This window comes from Sturnira hondurensis, unplaced genomic scaffold (assembly GCF_014824575.4).
Source record: "Sturnira hondurensis isolate 20B ecotype Veracruz unplaced genomic scaffold, ASM1482457v3 Scaffold0021214, whole genome shotgun sequence".
NCBI lineage: Eukaryota > Metazoa > Chordata > Mammalia > Chiroptera > Phyllostomidae > Sturnira > Sturnira hondurensis.
The window spans coordinates 2919937-2942651 of NW_028093845.1; the positions used below are offsets into that span (position 1 = coordinate 2919937).

The window sequence follows — 22715 nt, forward strand, 5'->3', positions numbered from 1 at the left end:
CAACGTAGTTAATGTGGGGCCCAAGACGACTCTTCTTCCAGTGTGGCCCAGAGATGCCCAAAGGTTGGACAGCCCTGAAAGGTTACCAACATAGGACCCTGATGTAAAAGGAGGAGGCAGCTAGAGGAAGAACTCGTAGGAAAAAGCCTCAGTTTCTCCAGCTGTAACACAGAATGCCGGTCCTCCGTGCGCACCTCTCCAGAAAGCCAAGGGCCTCCTCAGCTGCATCTGCAAATGATTCGATCCTCCCCGAATCTGCTAGCTGTAGCAAAGGAATAGAAAGGCATTATTACTCATTCTGGGAATGAATAAGAAAAGTGACGGCCAAAGCCGTCACTCTGGCCAGCTCCTGTGGCCGTCTGGATTTTCCCTGGGCCCCTGTTCTTGCACACACTGCGGATGACAAATTTCAGCACACCCACCTCTGGGGGAATCAGAGGTGAAATCTCCCGGGAGAGACACCACAGGAATACTTGGATTGAAAGATACATCAACACATGTAAGTGATCACAGCAGCACTAGCGCATCTTCAAGGGAAGGAAAGTTACATTTTTCCTCATCTTAAACAATCTATTTTTGCACCATCTGCGGCTGATTTTCAGCGGCTTCCCTCACCTCGCCATCCCACCTGCTGGAATTCTCATTTGTGTGAGATGCTCTTCCAAGTACACTATAAGATTTGTTTCTTTGTTTGCACTTTCCTTCCCAGACAACTGCCAGCCCCTTGCGCCCCTAACCCCTCCTAAACCACAGATGCCGTCTTTTGTTTTGCATTTATGTTGCTGAGAAAAACATTGCCCTGCTGACACTCCGCGAAGCATCAGTGAGTAAAGTCTGTTATCCAGGCTGCAGAGCCATCTGGACTTCCTACTGAAAAGGTTGGACATGGTTTTAGGCAAGATTTTTATCAGATCTGAGATGGGGGTGGCGGGAGTCTTGAATGCATTACTGTCTTCCAAGGTTGGTGTCAATTTTTTTCCCCCTTGTCAGTTGCAAAACAAAGCAAAAACAGATGACAAACCAAAGGAGCTAGGATAAAGATATACGTCTCCAGAGGAAGCTTTGTCAATGGCAGTGGAGTATAAACAAAAAATAAATTGGTTTTGGTTTTATCAGAAACTGGACAGACTTCCATTGGTCTAACAATTTGTCTAGCATTTCCAGGCCTTCCAGGGAATGCCTAAAAATGCAGAAGGAAAATACGAGGTGCTCAGGACAAAGGCAAGACTTGCTTCCCAAAGCCTATTATTGGTGTTTAAAATGCACACAAGAAAAGAAGGCAGAGGGGAAGTGAACAAAACAGGCTTCATGAAAAGTAAAACTGCTTTGAAATGAGTATCTCTCTCTCTCTCTCTCTGAATGTGATTTAGACTTTCTAAAAAGGTTCTGCTTTTCAGTCAAAGAATGTTGGTATCTTAGCAACATACGTGCTACCACCGGGCTTTGGGTTTCTTTCCATCAGTTATTTAAGAAAAGCCAGAATGAGTTCTTGTGCTGGAAGCATCCCCTTAACAAGAGCCCTTATTGGGAGAACAGTCTGCACTGGTGGCCCGGGTCTCTGCACTCAGCTCTTTATCCCGTGCCCCTGGGTGGCGGGCGCTCTATAAGAGGTTAATGGCCCGCGACTGCCCTGAACCCCACACCAAGGGCCTCAGTGAGCTCCTTCTAAAAAGCACAAAACCCATGGCAAAATGGTGCATTTTATCCTGAGAAGCAGCTATGGGACCCAGCAAGGCTTCCACAAGACAGGCCTCGAGACCAATAAGCCACCTTCTATTCCCTGATACAATATGGTGTGAACAAAACACTAATTACAGAAGAAAAAAAACTACTGAGTTTCTAAGTGTGTAATGATTTGGGAAGAAAATGTCTTCATAGAGAAGGACAAGAGCTTGGCCTCAGACCAAGAACAGTTTGTCTAATTAAGGGCTTAAATAGGCTTTATAGTAGAGTGATGGGTATTGATCCTGAAAAAGGCATTTAGGTAATGTTTTCCCTTTTTAGAAAAACATTTCACTTGGACAAATATCTATTTTGTGTCTACTGTGATCCTATGCTCTATGACTGAAACCATAGCTTCCTGGTCCTCTAGCTTCTCTTAACCTAGCTGGAATCACAGATTTGGGGCAGATTAGAAACTACAGGACAGACCACGCACATTCCCGTAATGCCAGAAGTGGCCATTGAATGCCGTGAAGCACAGACAAGCCACACTCTGGGCTCTGGAAGGAAGTGGCCATCCTGGCAGAAGTTCCCAGGAGCACGACGTCTGGGGAGGAGCCAGGCCTAGGGAAGCGCAAGGACACTACAGGATTAAAACAGTCAGATCAGAGCTTTGATTCCGACCTGGTGCCCAGGGTAGTTGCACTGAGTGAGGGCAGGCCTGGTCTGGGGACCATCAGCGCTGGGGTCGTCTTGCTGAGATGTCACTGCCAACAGCAAGAAGGGCAGGGGACAGGAAAGGTCCTTCCCTGGAAGCCTCTCTGGGCGGATGACAAGAACAGAGAGTGTAGAAAGAAGACTTGTCACACTCGACCGGGAGCAACAGAAGTTACTTTCTGTTACACATCTGTGCTCTGGCACTCACCCAGTTGCCATGGTAACCCTGTACTGGCTCCCAGCCCCTTGTGAGGCTTTCCAGAATCTTCTCCACCTGAAAGCTCCTGTGCCTTAAAAGTGGAATGAACTTACCTCGTGACTTAGATATTGCAGCTAACTGACCCTAAGTGAAGGTCCAGGTCGGGGCAGGAGAGGCACAGGGCAGGCCTAGAAGAAGGGAGAAACATGCTGGCAAAGCTCTGGGCTCATGGAGCAGATTCTGGCCCTCCCAGGTGCCCAGTGGGGGTTCCATCGGTCAGGTCCCAGTGGAATAAGGCACAGGCTGTAGGTGAGGATCATGGGAGGTAGGTGCTAGGTGACTGCGTGAAGAGCGAGACAGGCCCTCGTGGCCACGTGCCAATAGGACTCTCTTCAAGGCCTGCACCCTGCACCCTGGTGGCCAAGTGACAGAGAGCTGGAGAAGGGCACAGACACTTACCAACATCCAGTGTCACCCAGATGGACAGAGAGTGACGCAGGGGCCCTGCAGGGCGCCACTCCACACTTCCCCAGAGCAGCTAACAAGTCCTTCTGTGCTGCTAGAGTGCCTGGAAGACCTGGTGGCACCATTTGTCACAAGGGTGCTTCATTCTCTCTCCAACTCCGAAAAACATTCATCAACTCAAGTGAGGAAGCCGGAGAACCTAAACTAGAAATAGAAAAACAACTCCCCTTTGATCACAGATAAAAGGCCTTTGTAGGAGTTTTAAACGCAATTCTGTTTCGGAGTCCAGGTGTCTTTGGCCAGAGTTGGCAGTCCTGGCGGCTGCTATCCCATGAAACTTTGCTAAGGGAGGGAAAGTACATGTGTTCTCTGTGGCCACATGCCTAGCAGAACAGGGACTTGACCCTGAGGCTGTCTAGAGGCAAAGTAGTTGTCACAGGAGAAGTCACCGGTGCATTATGCGGTCACCTCCTCTGTTACCCACTTCCAGACCAGCTGGACACCTGACTAATGCAGACTCGTACCTGCTTCTGAGTGGTGTTGACCAGATCCAAGTCTTAGAGGAAGTTCATGGAGACAGAAATAAAATGCCCCTTGCATTTTATTATTCTGCATTTATAGCAGGAGAGGGTTGGACAGAAATTCTAGAGAGCCAAGAAGTGCTTTCTGTAGAGCCTGGCAGACTCTGGCATGAGCGGTGTGACATTGTCCCCTCTCCCTTCTCAGAACACACAAGGATCTACCCCCAATGACCTTCCAGGCTTCTCTTCCCCCAAACAAACACCCCTGCTCCTTGGCCATTGTGGCTGCTCCCCACCCCCACCCCACTCCTTTCACCTTTAGATTTAAATATAACAAAAACCTCTTTATCATTCACTCCAAAGAATTCATCCCATGTTTCCACCAGAATACAACCAATGGAGTCACTTTGATTTCATATTTGTTCTAAACAAATGCAAAATATCAAGCTAAAAGAGACTGTTTCTACTGCTTCATTTGTAATGCTTATTTTTTCAAATGTGTATTGAGTTCCATGATCTGGCAAGCCCCTTGATAAGTCTGGGGGTCCAGAGATGAATTTGGAGCCTTCCAAAAGTTTTCATACTGATGGGACCATTGACATGTAAATAAACTACCAAAATTGATTGCAGGAAAATCTCCAGGGTTTTCTACATATGTAACCACGTCAACTACAAACAGATATTTTTACTTCTTTCTTTTCAGTTTGAGTAGCCTTATTTCTCTTTCTTATACGAGTGCTCTACTGGGGCCTCCAGTACTGCATTGAATAGGAGTGGCTGGAGTGGGCATCCATGCATGTCAATAATATCTCAAGAAAAGTGAAAAAAAACAAGAAAGAAGCCCTACTGGTGTGGCTCAGTGGATTGAGTGTTGGCCTGTGAACCAAAGGATCGAGGTTCGATTCCCAGTCAGGGCACATGGCCTGGTTGTAGGCTGGGTCCCCAGTTGGGGATGTGCAAGAGGCAACCGCACTGATGTTTCTCTTTCTCTCTTTCTCCCTCCCTCTCTCTCTAAAAATAAATAAAAAAAAATATTTACCAAAAAAAGCAAGCATCATAACAAAAGAAAGAAAAAGGAGTGGACCTCCTTGCCTTGTACTGGATTGTAGAGAGAAGACAAGCTTTCAATTTTTCTATGATTATGATGCTAACTGTGGGCTTTTCCTATATGGCCTTTATTGGGTTGACATAACTCCCTTCTGCACCTATTTTGTTGAGAATTTTATCATAAATGGATTTTGAGTTTTATCAAATTATTTTACTGCCTCGTGAAACAATGACATGGTTTTTACCTTTCATTCTGTTATGCGTTGTATCACATTGATAGGTTCATGCTTGTTGAATCAGCTTTGCATCCCAGCAGTACACCTCACTTGTTCACCGTCACTTTTAATGGGCTATTAAATTCAGTTTGCTTGAATTTTATTGAGAATTTTGCATTTATGTTCAGGAAGATTGACCTATAGTTTTCTTTTTTGTGGTGTCTCTTGTTTTCATATCAGAGTGATTCTGGCCTCATGAAATGAGTTTGGAAGTGTTCTCTCACTCTATCTTTTGGAATAATTTTTAAAGAATTAGTATTAATTCTTTGAATGTTGACTAGAATTCACCAGTAAAGCCCTCTTGTACCAAGGTTTTTGGTCGAGAAGTTTTGTTAACATTTTTTTAAATTGAGATAATTGAGAGACTTTTGATTAATAATTCAATCTCTTTATTTGTTATTGTTCCATTCAGGCCTTCAATTTCTTTTTCACTCAGTTTTAGTAGGTTGTAAATTTCTAGGAACTTATTTATTTTTCACCAGATTATCCAATTTGTTGGCATATAGTTGTTCATAATAGTCCCTTATGATCCTTTTCATTTCTAAGGCATCCATTGTAATATCTCTGCTTTAATTTATAATTTTATTTATTTGAGTCTCCTTTCTTTTTTCCTCAGTCTAGCTAAGAATTTGTCATTATTATCTTTTCAAAAAAAAGCAACTCTTGTTGGTTCTTTTTTCTACTCTCTATTTGATTTATTTCTGCTCTAATCTTACTTCCTTCTTTCTGGTAACTTTGAACTTAGTTTGTTCTTTTTCTAGTTCCTTGAGGGGCACAGTTAGGTTACATATTTGAGATCTTTTTCAATGTTGGCATTTATTGCTATAAACTTCCCACTTATTGGTAGATTGTCCTTAGTGTGCACCATGTTGCCAGCATTTTGTGGATGTTGAGTTCTGAGCACATTTAAGGTAGGTTAGGCTAAGCTATGAAGTTTGATAGGTTAGGTGCACTAAATGCACTTTTGACTTACAGTATTTTCAGTTTACAGTGGGTTTATCAGGACATAACCCTGTTATAAGTCAAGGAGCATCTTCGTATTGTGTCTCTATGCACACCACTTTATGTCGAACCTATTTTTAGGGTATTTGGCTTCTTGAATCTGTTTTTCTATTTCCTTCCCCAGATTTAGGATATTTTTTGTCATTATGTGTTTAAATATGCTTTCTGCCCCTTTTTTCTTCTCTGCTTCTCCTGGACTCTTCCAATGCACACATTGTTCCATTAACAGTGTTCCATAAATAGCAGACTTTCTTCATTCTTATTCATTCTTTTTTCTTTTTCTCCTCTTCTGACTGGATAATTTCCAATGATTTTTCTGAGTTCACAGATTCTTTCTATTGCTTGATTACGTCTGTCCTGGAAGCTCTCTATTACATTCATTGTATTCTTCAGCTCCAGAAGGTTTGTTTGGTTCTGTTTTATGATTTCTATCTCTTTGTCAAACCCCTCATGTCTTGTTTTCCTTTTTTTTCATTATTTTAAAAAGATTTTTATTTATTTTTAGAAAGAGGGTAATGGAGAAAGAAAGAGAGGGAAAGAATCATCAATGTGTGGTTGCCTCTCACATGCCCCTTACTGGGGACCTGGCCCACAACCCAGGCATGTGCCCTGACTGGGGATTGTACTGGCAACCCTTTGGTTCACAGGCCCATTCTCAACCCACTGAGCCACCCCAGACAGGACTATTATTGTTATTCAATTACAGTTGTTTCCATTTTCCCCACAATACTCTCCTCCACCTGACCGACCCCCACCTCCCACCTTCAATTCTCCCCCTTCATTGTCCTTGTCCATGTGTCCTTTATCCATGCTCCTTGATGACCCTTCCCCTTCTTTAACCCATTATGCCCCTCCCCTGACTCCTCTGATCACTGTCAGTTTGTTCTTTATTTCCATGTCTCTAGTTCTATTTTGTTCACTTGTTTGGTTTGTTGATTAGGTTCCACTTATAGGTGAGACTGTATAGCATTTGTCCTTCACTGCCTGGCTTACTTCACTTAGCATAATGCTCTCCAGTTCCATACATGCTGTCATGACAGGTAAGAAAGAGTTCCTTTTTTCTCTCTGCTGAGTAGTATTCCATTGTATAGATATACCACAGTTTTTTTTATCTACTCATTTATTGATAGACACTTAGACTGTTTTCAGCATTGGGGTGCATAGGCTCTTTTGAATTGGTGTTTCAGGATTATTAGGCTATAATCCCAGCAGTGGAATTGCTGGATCAAAGACAGTTCCATTTTTTTTTGTTTTTTGGGGAATTCCATACTATTTTCCACAGTGGCTGCACCAGTCTGCACTCCCACCAGCAGTGCACTAGGGTTCCCTTTTCTCCATAGCCTCGCCAGCACTTGTTTGCTGATTTATTTATGATGGCCATTCTGACCAATGTGAAGTTGTCTCATTGTGGTTTTAATTTGCATCTCTCTGATGGCTAGTGATGCTGAACATCCTTTCATATATCTCTGGGCCCTCTGTCTGTCCTCTTTGGATAAGTATGTGTTAAGGTCCTTTGCCTAGTTTTTAATTGGGTGGTTTGTCTTCCTGGAGTGGAGTCATGTGAGTCCTTTATATATTTTGGAGATCAAACCCTTGTCAGAGGTATCATTGGCAAATGTATTTTCCGATGTATCTCATTGGCCCCCCTTTCATTTTGCTGATATTTTCTTTAGCCATGCAGAAGGTTTTTAATTTGATGAGATCTCATTCATTTATTCTTTCCTTTAGTCCCTTGCTCTAAGGTATGTATCAGTGAAAATATTGCTGCATGGAATATCTGAGATTTTTCTGCCTATGTTCTCCTCTAGGACTTTTATGGTGCCATGACTTATATTTAACTATTTTACTCATCTTGAGTTTATTTTTGTGTATGGTATAAGTTGGTGGTTGAGTTTCATTTTTTTGCATAGAGATGTCTAGTTCTTCCAACACCATTTGTTGAGGAGGCTATTTTTACTCCATTTTATGTTTCTGCTCCCTTTGTTGAATATTAATTGACCATAAAGACATAAGTTTATTTCTGGGCTCTCTATTCTGTTCCATTGATCTACTGTCTGTTCTTATGGCAGTACCAGACTTTTTTTTATTACAGTGGGCTTGTGATATAGTTTGGTATTAGGAATTGTGATCTTTCCTACTTTGTTCTTCCTTCTCAAAATTTCTCAGGCTACTTGGGGTCATTTACGGTTCCATATAAATTTTTGAAATGTTTGTTCTCTATCTGTGAAATATGTCATTGGTACTTTAATAGAAATTTCATTGAATCTATAAATTGCTTTAGGTAGTATGGACATTTTGATGATGTTAATTCTTTTAGTCCATGAACATAGTATATGCTTTCACATATTTGTGTCTTCCTTCATTTCTTTCTTCAGTGTTGTGTAGTTTCCTGAGTATAGATCTTTTACCTCCTTGGTTTATTCCTAGGTATTTTATTTTTCTTGTTGCTATAGCAAATGAGATTTTCATTTTCTATCTGTGTTCTCTTGTAGTTCACTGAGCTTCCTTAAAGCAATTATTTTGAATTCTTTGTCAGGAAATTCATGGCTCCAAATTTCTTTAGGGTTTTTTAATAAAAATTTATTGTGTTGTTTTTGTAGTGCCATATTTCTCTGACTTTATGTGTCCCTTGAAGCCTTGCATTGATATTTGTGCATTTGAAGGAAGAGTCATCTCTTCCAGACTTTAAGGACTATCTGGAGTAGGGAAAGGCCTTTGTATGCCAGTGGGTACAAGGGTGCCAGCTGGGTGGCATGTGCTGTGGTGTCAGATTTGGCACAGGTTCCAGGGGTTGGGACAGCACTGGGTCCAGGTCACGTGTGTGTGCACAGCAGTGAGAGTGCAGGACATGGGGAGGCAATGTCTTTCTCATTTGTGAAAGTTCAGCTGAAGGAACAGGCATTTTCGGGCCATCTCTCTGTTGTTTGTTGAGTGCAGGTAAACAGAGCTGGAATGAATTGCTCTGGTGTTGGGTCTCTTCATGAGCTTGGGAAAACACTCAGTCATGGCCTGGCCCTGGCTTTAAGTCAGTGCCTCAGATGCACAGTTTGAAATTATTTAGCAATTTTTGTCAACTTTGTTTCTTCTCTCCAGAGCCTATTTTCAGGATAAAGAAAGCAGATTGAGGGCCAAAGTCATGAGACAAAGGGGCCTGAGAGTTTATCCTTTATGGCACTTGGAAGTGGGCATGAAAATTCAGCCCTTGGGAGGAAGACCACTGTCCTCAGTCCTACCTCTGAATATGCTGAAACCAGCCTAGCAAATCTGGGAGCAGGGCAGTGAGGGTTTACTTTTGCTCCTCTAGGACTGAGCTCTAAACTGGAGGTCATTTGCTGAACAAGATAATTCTTTGACTGTGGCCAAAAAGGCCCTTCATTATGTATGATGGGATGGATTTTAATGGGCAGGGCTGGGGGCTGGTCACATTCATAAAATCCAAATTTAGAGATATGAAGGCATTTTAAATCTTGTGTTGTTGGCATTTTAAAATTCTACACGATTAATTACATTTAAAAAACCAGGAAAAATCAAAAATTTAAAAATAAAAGAATAAAGTGGGGCACAGCTATGTGAATGGGTCATACTCTGTTGGTGACACAGGCTTAGCAATATTGGGTACTGACCTTCTTCTTTTTCTTTTTCCCCCATGTCTGAAAAAATGGATTACATCCTCTGCTCTTTCCTATTTATTTTGTGACTAGCCCAGCCACTGCCCAGCCCATGATTACCTCCAGCAGATGATGACTAGAGAGCCAAAGGGGCTCCAGGGGTTGGGTTACTGTGAGCCATGCAGATGGAGACCCCTTTCTGCTGGAAGGAGGGAAAGGAATGAACCAACAACTGCAGCTGACCCTGGACTGCTCCCTGGGAACCAGGGGCCAGAGGGGTGAGCATTTGTGGTGAGGCAACCACAGCTGAGAGAGAGAAGCTGACTTGTTACAGCTGACTCAGCCCATTGGTAGTAGGGTTAGAATCCAAGTCCAGGTGTTTGAATTCTAGTTTAACATCTGGGCTATTGTCCACAGTGTCAGAAGGGCCTTGAATAGTTGAGAGTTGAGGGTTATGTGCAGAGATACCTGTATACCTACCTACTGATTAAATAAATTTATAGTTATTCACAGTTACCTAGATTGTTAAGACATCTACAAATTTGTTACATATGTGAGCAGTAGTTACTGCCTTAACAATCAACTTCAAATCAGAATATAATAAAATGTAGAAAATAAACTCAAACAACATTAGAAAAATGTAACATTTCTGTTTTTAAACTGGTGTTTCTGATGTACTCAGAAAGATATTTTGCATCTGGGTTTAATTAGAATCTTTAAATTCTCATTAGTGTGCTAATATGAGGATGCTAACAGATGAGGTCCTTTGTTTGGGTTTGATTCATGGTTGTTTGAATTCATCTGGATTTAAAAAGACATAAACAAGAAGAACCATTTCAATGCATGAAGAAAAAAAATTCCCAATAGAAAAACCAGTTGTTCCATAAAAGCTGAAATATTTACTTTCCTGGCTTTTGTTAAATTTAAGGGAAGTTTTTAAGTTATTGCCCAAATAATAAAGATGCTAATGCATGTTTTACAGCATTGCCATTGAAGTCCACATTGTGCCCACTTCTGAGTGCCATAAAGGATCAACTCTCAGGCCCCTTTGTCTCATGACTTTGGCCCTCAATCTGCTTTCTTTATCCTGAAAATAGGCTCTGGAGAGAAGAAACAAAGTTGACAAAAATTGCTAAATAATTTCAAACTGTGCATCTGAGGCACTGACTTAAAGCCAGGGCCAGGCCATGACTGAGTGTTTTCCCAAGCTCATGAAGAGACCCAACACCAGAGCAATTCATTCCAGCTCTGTTTACCTGCACTCAACAGACAGCAGAGAGATGGCCCGAAAATGCCTGTTCCTTCAGCTGAACTTTCACAAATGAGAAAGACATTGCCTCCCCATGTCCTGCACTCTCACTGCTGTGCACACACACGTGACCTGGACCCAGTGCTGTCCCAACCCCTGGAACCTGTGCCAAATCTGACACCACAGCACATGCCACCCAGCTGGCACCCTTGTACCCACTGGCATACAAAGGCCTTTCCCTACTCCAGATAGTCCTTAAAGTCTGGAAGAGATGACTCTTCCTTCAAATGCACAAATATCAATGCAAGGCTTCAAGGGACACATAAAGTCAGAGAAACGTGACACTTAAGCAACACAATAAAAGTGGTCTTCCTCAAAACTGAGGGATGCATAGACCAAAGAGAGAGAAGGGGGGGCAGCCATGGAGTTGGGGAGAGGAAGCCAGACACCAGGTACTAGGAGGACTGGATGACTGGGAGAAGATGAGAAGGTGGGCTAGTATTTCACCACATGTGCAGCTCATAGCTCTTGCAAGAAGTCAATCCCTCCAGTTTTCTGACCTCGGGAGGTGTGGGTGGAGCAACTGGCCTGCCTGTCATGATCGCCCTGGTCATCCCAGCTCAGCCACCCCTGTGCATGCCTGACCTTTCTCCCTCGATGCTTTTGCAGACAGAGCCCCTTCTCTCCCAGGACTCTGTCCTTCAGATCTTCTCCAGGTTTTAGACAGTGTGAAAGAAAAACCATTCAGTGATACTTGTTAAAGCACAGTAAGGAAGACTTGATTTAAGGGGAGGACAGTGGTGGTAGGTGAAGAAACTTCTGCAGTGAAATTTGCAAGACAAGAGAGACTGGACTAAACTCTGAGTACAGTGTGGGAAGTGGGAATTTACAGGCAAAGAAGAGGTGGGGGTCAGTGGATAAGAACTCACTAAGAGGAAACATCAGGGGTATAGGAGAGGGGGAGTGCTGGCTAAACCAACCTCCTCGAACTCTGGCTTAAGACGAGCCATGTGATCAGCCATCACCTGGAGGTGGTGAGGTTTGAGGAGTTTGATCAGGTATTAAGGGTGGGAGCTGGACTCTTGCTAAAATTGGATGATGCAGAGAAAAACACAAAAAGCCCAAAAGATAGGCCTGGCTGAGAACAGCTCAAAGGAGGCTGAGTAGAGTTTGGTCAATTAGAGAATCATTGTCACAGTAGGTTTCAAACTTTATTGTGCCTTGTAATCACCTGAGCAGCTTGCAGGAAATGCCAATGCAAGCTGCACTGCCCGAAATTCTGATTCAGGGGATCTGAGAATGAGCCTGTGGACCCAGAGATGGTCCCCTGGTGGCCATGACCAGTCACCTGCCTCCCCAGGAAGTCCTTCTCCAGTCACCAGGCATCATTTGCTCCCTAAACTGTTACAGTTAAGGCAGTCATAAAATCCACACTTGTGCAAGAGGCAGAATTTCACATTTCCTATGTGTCATCTCTACAACTACACTTATGTTCATTGGGTGACAGTGTTCTCTCTGGTCGGAGAACACATTGTTCCTGGAGGGACACCACCCTCCTCCACTGCAGCATCTCTCCCTCGAGGCCTCCCAGTGGTTTAGCATGTGCCCTGGAGCCTGACCAGACTCGTGTGTCCTGACGAGAAAGTTTACTTCTCCCAGCCTCGGCTTGTTCATCAGTCACAACAGTTGTAAGTATCCCTGCCTCCCAGGGTGATCGTGCAGATTAAGGAAACAAGAGGCCCTAGGCCGCTAGCACCTGGGGAGCAGTTAGCCCTGGAGAAACACTGGCCACCATCTATCACACAGTGTTTTATACTTTTTGTTTTCTGTTATGGGCTTTTTTATACAGAGGACCTTGTCTTTTCATCTCTGTATTTCATTAGTGTGTTGCTCAATCAATTGTGACTGATTCTTTTCCCCAGGGGATGGGTATAGTGGTGGAATAAAGTGGAAATGCTTGAGACATAGTCTCCACTCCGGCTTCTCCCCTGGCCATTGTGGACACAGCGAGCTTTCCCAGTAAAGGCTCTCATAGCACCTGCCCAACACAGTACCGACTCTCCTGCAAGGGCTTCCAAGGCTGTGCGCCAGCAAACCCCCACACTGTGCTGCACGCTGTGTGTGCGTGCTGATGTTGCAACTGCCAAGGTGAAGAAGACAGGATGCTCACCCTCAGGCATGATGTCTATGTCCAGAGTCACAAAACAATGTGGTTGGAGGGTGAAATCAGAGAGGACAGAGCCCAAAGTCAGAAAACCGTGTACAACAGGGGTGAGCATGGATGCAAACATCATTTACTTAAAGTTCAAATGCATCACTGCCAAAGATACTGTCTTCCAAATTAGAAAAGTAATAACAAATTTAAAGCTGATAAAAGATCAAGCAAATAGTTTAACCAAAATGTGTTTTCTCTCCCAAAATTGATGTTTTCATTAAAAAGATGATGTGAGGCAGTTGACATGTATGTGATTTCTCTTTAAGATCTCAGATATACCCAGTTTCTCTGCCTGGGAGTGTGGATTAAAACTCACAAATCCAGCTTTCTGAGTTCCTCACTATTTGGGTTCTTTTAACACACACTGCCCTGGGACAGTGGCCATGGGGCTGAGGTCCGCGTTGGTGGGCAGGATGGTGGGATGCCAAGGAGAGCCCTCGGCATTGCAGAAACAGCTGCCTTACACACCCCTGAACACAGCGCACACCTGCCTAATTGTATCAGTGTTTATTTTCTAAACAGCTCACTACTGAAAAAACTTTAATTTCACTAATGATACAGAGAAGTGAGAAGTATTTCTATGTTGTTTCTAAGAAACTTTGTGTTTGCACAAGTCTGGACAATGCTAATGGCAACGGTTTAGCACTGGAGTACCAGATACTGAGTATGCAGTGCTGGGAACCGTATTAGCATCCTATGTCCACTAGCTCACTTCAGTTGTAATAATCTTGTGATGTAAGCATTACTTCTACTTTGGGGATGAGGAAACTGAGGCCCAGATAACATTCATATTCCACTGCTGTCGAGTATTTGAATCCGCGATTTGAATCCGGATCAGCATGGCCTCAGAGTGCCGTACCATCAGCTGAGTAGCCCCTCATGGTCTTAACTCCATGTTAGTTGCTTTTGCTGTGCGACAAACCAACACCAAAATGTAGTGACTTGACACAAGACATCATTCATTTTGCTCACGTGCCTGCCATTTGTGCAAGCTCAGTGGGACGGCACCGCTCTGCTCCACGTGGCATTGGGTGGGCCGTGCAGCAACATGGCGGGGGCCCAGGACACCTCCCCAGGGAGCTGGTCTCCAGCTACAAGTTGGTGCTGGCTGTTGATTGGGTCCCAAAAGGAGCACCCACCAATGACCCATAAATATAAGGCATTTATTACTCTCAGAAGTCACCTGCCAACATTCCTTCTTTACTCTATGGTTGGGACAGTGTTCAAGGAGAAGACACAGAGCCAACCATTGGATGGAAATGTATGGAAGTCACTGATGAGATGAGCGATTGGGTGGTTGATGTTGGCACAGCCCCCTTTGGGAAATGCCATCTGCCAAAGTACAGTGCCCCTGAGCCTCCAGGACTCACGGCACCTCCAGCTGAAAGCCCTAAGCCAGAACACAGCCACAGGAAACCCTTTGGTGAGACTCCTGCTGCTCCCTGTCAGTCACAGTGCAGTCCACGCTCCCAAAACACAGGTCTGGTCGAGCCTGCTGATCCCTGTCTCCAGCACCATCCCTGACACAGCTCCCTGTCACCTAGAACAAGGCCCTCCCAGTTCTGTCTCCACTTCCAATCACATGGTCCCTGGGAGTGCGGCTGCTTCTGGGGGCACTGCAGGTTCCCCAGCTTTAAAGAGAACACATTATCCAGAAACATTCAATGGAGTGCTGTAGGTCTCCATGCCGAGAATCAGAATCTTTTTTACACCCAAGGAAACTGATGTCTCAGAGACCTTAACTGCCCATTGGTGGTTGCACAATTGGGAGAAGGTAGTGGCAGAACTCAAGCCTAGTCCTTCTGATTCCAACTTTGGGTCTCTCTCCATGAAGCCATGGCTACAGTTAGGAGTTTTCATCTTTCATGCCTTCCTCCAAACCTGTCATTGGCCTCTGGGTAATTAGGGATATAGAATAATTTTGAAGAGTCCGGTCATTTGAATTATGAACTTAGACACTGATTTTCACTAGACCCTGAATTTGAAATTAATGAGGCTTTATTGCCATTGCCAGCAAACAGGAGTCATAACCAAGACCTAGAGACAGACTTCTCCATGGAAACACTACGGAATATTGAGACGCAAGTTGGAGAAGAGCATCTCCCGTCCCCCGGGATTATTTCCGAGGCTCTGGCTTGCTGGTAGCTGGATGACAATTCCAGCAGCGTTTTTCCAGCTTTCCCAGGTCTGGAGGGAGAGGCACGAGTGGGCCATGCTTTGTGAAGGACATGATCTAACAAACCTGGCACAGACCTCACTCCAGTGCCACCTGCCGTCCCCAGGCCTTCACCACAATGCGCCACCACGCACTCCCACATGCTAAAACACAAAGTTTGAAGAAAGGATCCCAGAAACTGTGCGACAATGGTCCTGATTCTGTCTGGCCCCACCCACATGCAAATCTAACCTTTTTGGTATTCTAGCATTACAAAGCCAAAGACAGGATTTCAACAGGAAAATATTTACTGAAGGATTTCTCCTTCATAATCTATTGATTTTAATATCCTTACCACTTTGGCTGAATGTCAATTTTACCCTGAGGACCGCCATTGCAAATTTGAACACATTTTATTTATTTATGGCATTCAAAATATTAGTGTTGGAAATGAGTAAAGCTTGAGCCATTCAGTGTGGCTGCATGAAGTTTATTTTTTCTAGTTGAATAGTGTTGGTAATTTGCCATGGTAATTGAGGCCAACAGGCAGTATGTGAGCCACACGCAGAAGCTAAAGTAGCATTTTGGTTTCGTTTTTCCTCTAAGCACGATAATACACAGCTCATTAAAGACAGGGCCACCGTCCCCACTTAACCCTTGGAACCAGAAGCACCTGATTATCCCCATCGATTCACAGAAGCCAAATCCTCTCTCCTCTGATCGGTTCCATCCCAAACACCATGCCAAGCTGTGCGTGAGCAGCGTTGGCACTGTGGCCCTCGGGCGGAGGCTCATCCAGGCTCCGTGCAGGCACTTGGGCATTGCTGCAGACGCTGCAAACTCCCAGCTCCAGTCCGAACCCCCTCCTCTGGGCCTGCCCTGGGAGGAGCTCTGGGAGGCTTCCAGGAGGAGGAGGCTTCAGTGGGATCCCGTTTTCCTGGTGCAAATGCTTGAGGAGGCCAGGACTGATATGAGAAAGACACAAACCCTTTCCTGATACCCAGGGACCCTTGCGAGGGTGTCCAACCTTTTGGCGTCTCTACACCATACTAGAAGAAGAGTTGTCTTGGGCCACATGTTAAATACATTGCGGCACGTAATCACACACACACAAAAAAATCTCATAATGTTTTAAGTAAATTTACGATTTTGTGTTGGGCTGCCTTCACAGCCACCCTGGGCTGCCTGTGGCCTGCAGGCCACAAGTTGAACACCCCTGCTTTCGAGACATCTTCTAAGTTACTAAATCACTAACGATAATGAGGACAGCTAGCTGTCTCTCCTTTTCATATTTAACAAAGAATTTATGTTTCAAATGACTCAGCAGCTCATTATTCGGGATTGGGGAAGTGGGTTGTCAGAGCCTTTCGGTTCTGCAAAGCTGGCCTCTCACTTGTCCCTGGGTCTGGCCCCTTCTGCCCACTACAGGGAGCAGGGCATCTGGTTGGCCCTGAGCTGTGGGCAGGGCCCTCCGCTTACTTCCTGTGCTGACATGTCCCTAGTTGCTCAACAGCACTGAGCTTGAGGAGGCAGAGGAACTGGTCCCAGAACCAAGCTCCTCTGCTCTCTCAAGTGGCCTTTTCAAAGGCCACTTGTGTGGCCTTTTCAGCTTAAGTTCATGACTGCTCCGCATGAATCCTTTACTCAGGCCGTGTTGAACAGCTCTTAGCCTGACCCGGAAATAGAGTGTTCAACCTCTGAACTTCTTCAGGCCACAACTTCCCAAGACATTCCTGCTTTTCTAATCCCTGCCGATATAAATTATGAGAAGCCTTCAGGCCCAGGAATAGCCTGTCTCCTCCTCCAGGGAGCCCTCCATGACTGCCCCATCCTAAGCCACTGCCCATATGTGACTTCTCCTTCCTGTGTATATCTATACAGTTCCACCACTGGTCATGTGGAGGACACACATCATAGGCTGTCTACTTTGTAATCAATTCACATGATTGTAACAAAATAGAGCTGTGGGAGACCCTGCGTTATGCAAGGGTTAACTGCAACAACACACAAAGCATTTAGAATGCCCCTGACAAGTAGTGACCTTGCAATAACATTGGCTATAATTACTTATTACCAATGGAGTCAATAAAAATATTGACCGCTTGTCCACAATGAGGAGAACTACAATACGTTGCATATTTATGGCATACATGGGAGAGAGAAAAACAACTTCTCCGGGTTGCACCAAAAAGGACACAAAGTATAAGTGTTTGGGGGTCTGGAAGAAACACATGATCACCATGGAAACCATTACAGGGCCTGGAAGCAGAACTCTGCATAGAAAGGAGGTTACTTGTCTACCGTCTGTGATGTCCAGCGGACAGAGACAGGAAACGCATATCAGTAGGCACCATGGTCACTGCCACCAGGCCTAGACCAGGCCCCAAGCAAAAGGCTGTTAGGTGAGGCTGTGTGTGCTTCTCTCAACCTACAGTGAGGTGTCCCTGTGCTTAACATCGGGGGAAACGTTGCAGATTAATTTAGAAAGCAACAATACAGTACAGCTTGGTCCATGTGCCCAAAAACTACCCTCTAAGCTGGGTAGTTTGCACGTATCCATCTGCGAGACTAGATGAGCCCCTCACAGCCCTAGGACAGACCCTAGGATTTGAGTTTATAAAAATCATCCGAGGCGGGAGCTTGCTTTGAGCGCTGTCTGCATCTACCACGAGCCAAGTGCCAGGTGGGGACGAACACCAGACTATTTCAGGGTCTGATTAGCTGGGTTTGCAGGAACCCAACTAGAGTGTATATATTAAATCCCAAGTGATTAAAATGTTCAAAAATCCCCAGTGTTAAATCAGTAAGTGTATGTCTCGGAACGTGAATTCCAAGTCTGGCTTTTAACTCCCGGAGTCATCAACGACCATATCATTTACATGCACAAACCTGCAGCTGCAATCATGTATGACATTTAATTAAAAACCAATCACTTCGCCGGCCTGTGCCGAAGGAGATGCAGGCCTGGGAGGGGCAGGCGCGCAGTAGTTTCCCCAAGGAAACAGCAGGACACAGAGCAGAGACCTCGAAGGCTGGGTTTCTCTGGATGTTTCCAAACCCAAAATACTTCTAATTCCTCAGAGACTCCCTGGGCCCCTGTAACAGATGCTCTGTCATCTGATGGGAGTGATCTGTCATCACGACTTTTCTCCCTTTGACTTTTAAAACCAGAAAAACTAAGGGTGAGGGTTTGGTGCGTAAACCTTCCATTAATTCTCTCTCGAAAAACTGCAAGGAAGACTTTCTGAAGCAGTCCTAGGGAGTAGTACTGGTTCAATTATCTAAGAGAGAAATTTATCCCACTAATTAAATACCTCTCTATGTTTTAAAGTAGGAGCAGTCAAAGAGATCATTGCTTTTTGCTTTTTATATTCACCTTTATAAAATGTTAATTGAGAAACATGCTTAGCATAAATGTCAAGGACTCCTTAAAAAATGAATAAAGAGGCTACAGGAGAAGAGATGTTTAACAAACGGTCCCTGTGGAACATGCCTTGTTCAGAGGGGAGAGAGGGCAGCCACCCAGGTGCTCAGTACCCAGCCCATTCAGTGGACCCGGGTCTGGAACGGGGAACCTGGGAAAGCACGTGAGGCTCTGGAGTGACATCTCTGTGCACTGTTCAGAGCTGCCTCTGCAGCCTAGCCAAGCCATCTCTCCTTACCACCAGCCACTGCTCAGGGGCCTCTCATGGAGCAAGCCTTGCAGGGATTTAGAGAGATGCTCAGGATGAATCCAGGAGGGGTGAGTCCCTCATTTCTCTGTCTGTGGAACATCAACCGGCACAAAGGCAGGTCAGCATGTGGTGCCTTATCTATACTTCCTATTGTATATCTCAATCTACCAACCACAAACAAACAAAAACTAAACCTTCCTTAGGTGAAACCCTGATAATGGCTACTTTCATATGAAGAATACTTTTAACTGGCAATAGAACCGTGCAGAGAAGCTGACCCATGACTTCCAGGGGCCCATACCCCAGGCCCTCACACAGGGAACTTCCCCCAGTCCTGAAGATCCCTAAATGGCACACAGGTCAGCTGGTCACCTGGATCCATCTCACCTGTTGGATTAGCTCTAAATCAGCTGGTCGTCTGGATCTACCACACCTGTCGGGTTGATTGTGGGTACAGGCAGAACATTTGCTATTCATAATATGGTACAAGGCTTTGGGCACTCTTTGCTTTTCCTTAATTGATTGTCAGGTTTTATTTGCCTTTTTATAATAGATTCTTCTCCTTCTCTATTACTCACAGTAAATAATGCTGTTGCTGTAACCTGCGACCTCAAAAAGCAGTGAGTCAACATGAGTAACAGCATCCAGTTGTCAGTGGGTGGGAAACCCCTGGCCCTCACCCCTCCATGTAGAGGTCCATTCCTGAGGTCCCCAGGGGGATGCTCTACCAGGGCCTCTATTCTTTTTTTAAGGGTTCTCGACATTTATATTCGGTGTACTTCTCGGCATCCAGCCTGGGTGAGGAAAGAAAGAAGTGAGGGCTTGGGTTGGGGGAGTAAACACACGGAGAAAAGGGTGCGCTCGACCCTTAGTGCCTAGCACCTTATCAGAAAGGATGTGTGTTTGTGTGACATCCTGTTTCCTGTGTGTTATGGGTTGAGTGTTTGTGTTCCCCGAAGTTCATGTAGACTTTCCAATGCCCAGAGTGGCTGTGTGTAGGGATGAGCCTCTGAGGAGGTGATTCAGTTCAATGAGGTCCTGAGGGTGGGACCCATAATGGGATCACATCCTATAAGAGGAGACCTGAGAGCTGGCTTGCTGGCTTCGCACACCCAGACCGTGGGCGCCCAAAGCCAGACGAAGAGACTCAGAGTGGAACCAGCCCTGTGGCACCGCGACCTGGCTCTTCAGCCCCCAAACCCATGAGAAACAAACATCTGTTGTTTAAACCACCAGTCTGTGGTGCTTAAATGCTGCCTGTGTAGATGAGCAGTGTTAGTGTCAGAAAAAATATTACTGAGAATAACTGGTGAAGAGAATATAACCCATTTTTTCCTAAAATTTTCACCCCTTCCCCAGCCACTTGTGTGTCTCTTAGGCCATCCTTGAGGATATCACCACACCAGAGGCTTCCTTGTCAGGAGTAAGGGGACCGTGTGTGCACAGCGCTGGCGCACTGAGTGGTCGCTTTGCATCCCTACGCGATGGAGAGTGGCCTCTGGGTTTCCAGATGAAATGGGGTTTTTGTGTGTTTTCTATTACTAGTGGTTTGGGGAGTCCTGTTCTGAGGGCCCTACGGGGCAGGCAGACACAGACCAAGACACTATTTCCCATATTGGCAGTCTCGTCACTTCTGGAATGCTCGAAAACCTCCTTTTAAACAGAAGGAAAAGTACACTTGGAGGCATGTTGAGAGCAGTTTCTTGTGCCCATGGAGCATCGGGGAGCAGACACCTGGCACCGTGAGAGGTGACTGGAGACACGAAGGACACAAACTCTGCCCCTGAGGAGCTTAAAACTTGGGGAGGTGAGATGAATACACAGGAAGCTGCTGGAATCTGACTCTGGAGAGCAGCCACCAGATGTGGTGGCCGTTCCATGGGGGGAGGTAGCACTGTTATTGGGGTTCCTGTGTTGACACCAACAGGACAGTGGCTGGATGACCCCAGTCAGCTGTGTGCCACGGCACCTGCCAGAGAGGAAACTCCAGTCACCCTATGACGTGAGAAATGCATGTCTTCCCTTCAAGGCCATCTCAGATGTTACTATCTATGAGGCCTTTCTGGACCCCTGGACTGGATGGTGCCCTTGGCCCTTGCCCAGGCAGGGACCCTCTTCCCCATGACACGTCTGCAGGGGTGCATGTGCTGGGTCTCACCACCAGTCCTTTGAGAGCAGTGCTCGAGGTCCTGCTCCAAATGCAGATGCTCCCGAGGCCACCTGGCTCTCAGATCCTGGGCAGCCTGACCACTCCAGCCCACTCCCAGCTGATCCATCAGTCAGAAACTGCTCTCTTCAGGCTCTCCTTTCCTCGCTCCCTTCACTGGCCTCCCAACCTGAGGAATGATTTACTATTCTGCCAGGGACCCATCTTTACAATGGGAAAAATAAGGTCCACGCCTCACGGTGGGGCCTCCTAGGGCACCACTATCCCTCCACCCAGTGTGCACACCTGGTACACATTCAATCAATGACAACGGTCATGGCCATTGTTGCCATGTCCAATGACTGTGTCCTAAGAAGAGACAGCAGAGTAGAACCACACAGAGGAGAAGCCACATGAAGACGGAGGCAGAGATGGGAGGGATGCAGACACAAGCCAAGGGATGCTTGGAGCCCCAAAGACTGGAAGAGGTAGGAAGGACCTTAAGCTCTGGAGGGAGTAACACTTTGACTGTGGACCTGTGGCCTCCAAACTCCCTGAGAACAAGTTCCTGTTGCTCTCAGCTGCCCAGTTTTTGGTTATTTGTCCCAGCAGCCCCAAGACACTCACACACAGGGACATGTGTACATCCTCTATGGACCTCAGTTTCCAGATCACAAAAGGATGGGACAGCCTCCAGGATTTATCTCTAAAACCCTGTGACTCTGTGACTCTGTGACTCCCACCCCAAGGTGAGGCATCTCTCCCAACTGCCCGGATTCCTTTTGGAGCCAACCCAGGAGCAATGCCCAAGGCACACATCCCACGCACAGCAGTCCCCACACAGCCAGTGCCACCTCTGCAGCCAGCCAGGCCTGGACAGTCAAGTCCAAGAGCTGATATGACATCACACTCCTCAGGGAAGCCCAATCTGTATGGTGCCTGCTGCCCACGGGTTTCCAGAACAGCCTCAGTAGCACATGGAAAGGTCTTGATCCCCACAGGTGCTGGGAAGAGGGCCACTGGCCTAGCTCCCCTAGTCTCTGTCTGAGAAGCAGGAGGGAAAAAGCCTCATGCTGCTTCTGTGGCAGCTTTCAGTTTCTAAGAGGCAGATATTTTCACATGAACATGGGTTTTGTTATTATTCACCCCTTGTAACTTTACTTACCTGAAACCTGTTCTTATCTATAGTACAATATCCAAACTTACCTAGTGGGACAATGAAAACCCATTCCAACAGAAAATGACCTGTTTGCCCACCTTCTGAATAAGTGGATATTGTGATTGGCTGCAAAAAGATGCAGTCAATGCCTGCAGCAACTGGGAAATAATAGTGGTGATGGTGACAGTAACAATATTGGTGGAAGAAGGAAAATAGGTAACATTGTCTCTGAGCACTGGAGACCAGAGGCACCTTGCTAAGCACTTAAAATGCATCAATGCATTTAATGTTCACAAAAGCACTGTTAGATAGAAATTAAGAGGATTACCCTACAAATTAGGAAACCAGGCCCAAGCTGACTCTACCAGGTTTCCCTGAGTTCAAGGCCTATGAAGGTCACTACCAACCAGCCGCCTCTCACGAAAAGTAGCAATGGGCCATGTGCCAAAGTGCGACTTGTGAGCCATGGCCCAGGCAGAACAGAGGAAGGGAGATGGCAAAGCCACATGCTCTGGGTGACACCAGCCATGTTCTTTCATGTGTGCTGCCTTAACAGACATAGCAAGTCACTTAAGGGTAACTTCACAATTGGGATTCTATGAGGTCAGGGTGGATGTGTCT

At 45.6% G+C, this 22715-nt stretch overlaps 1 protein-coding gene across 1 annotated transcript in view; it reads left to right on the forward strand.

The window, feature by feature from the left end:
- Positions 1–22715, forward strand: part of ADARB2 (adenosine deaminase RNA specific B2 (inactive)) — a 454763-nt gene that overhangs the window by 370069 nt on the left and 61979 nt on the right. The window lies entirely within an intron of this gene.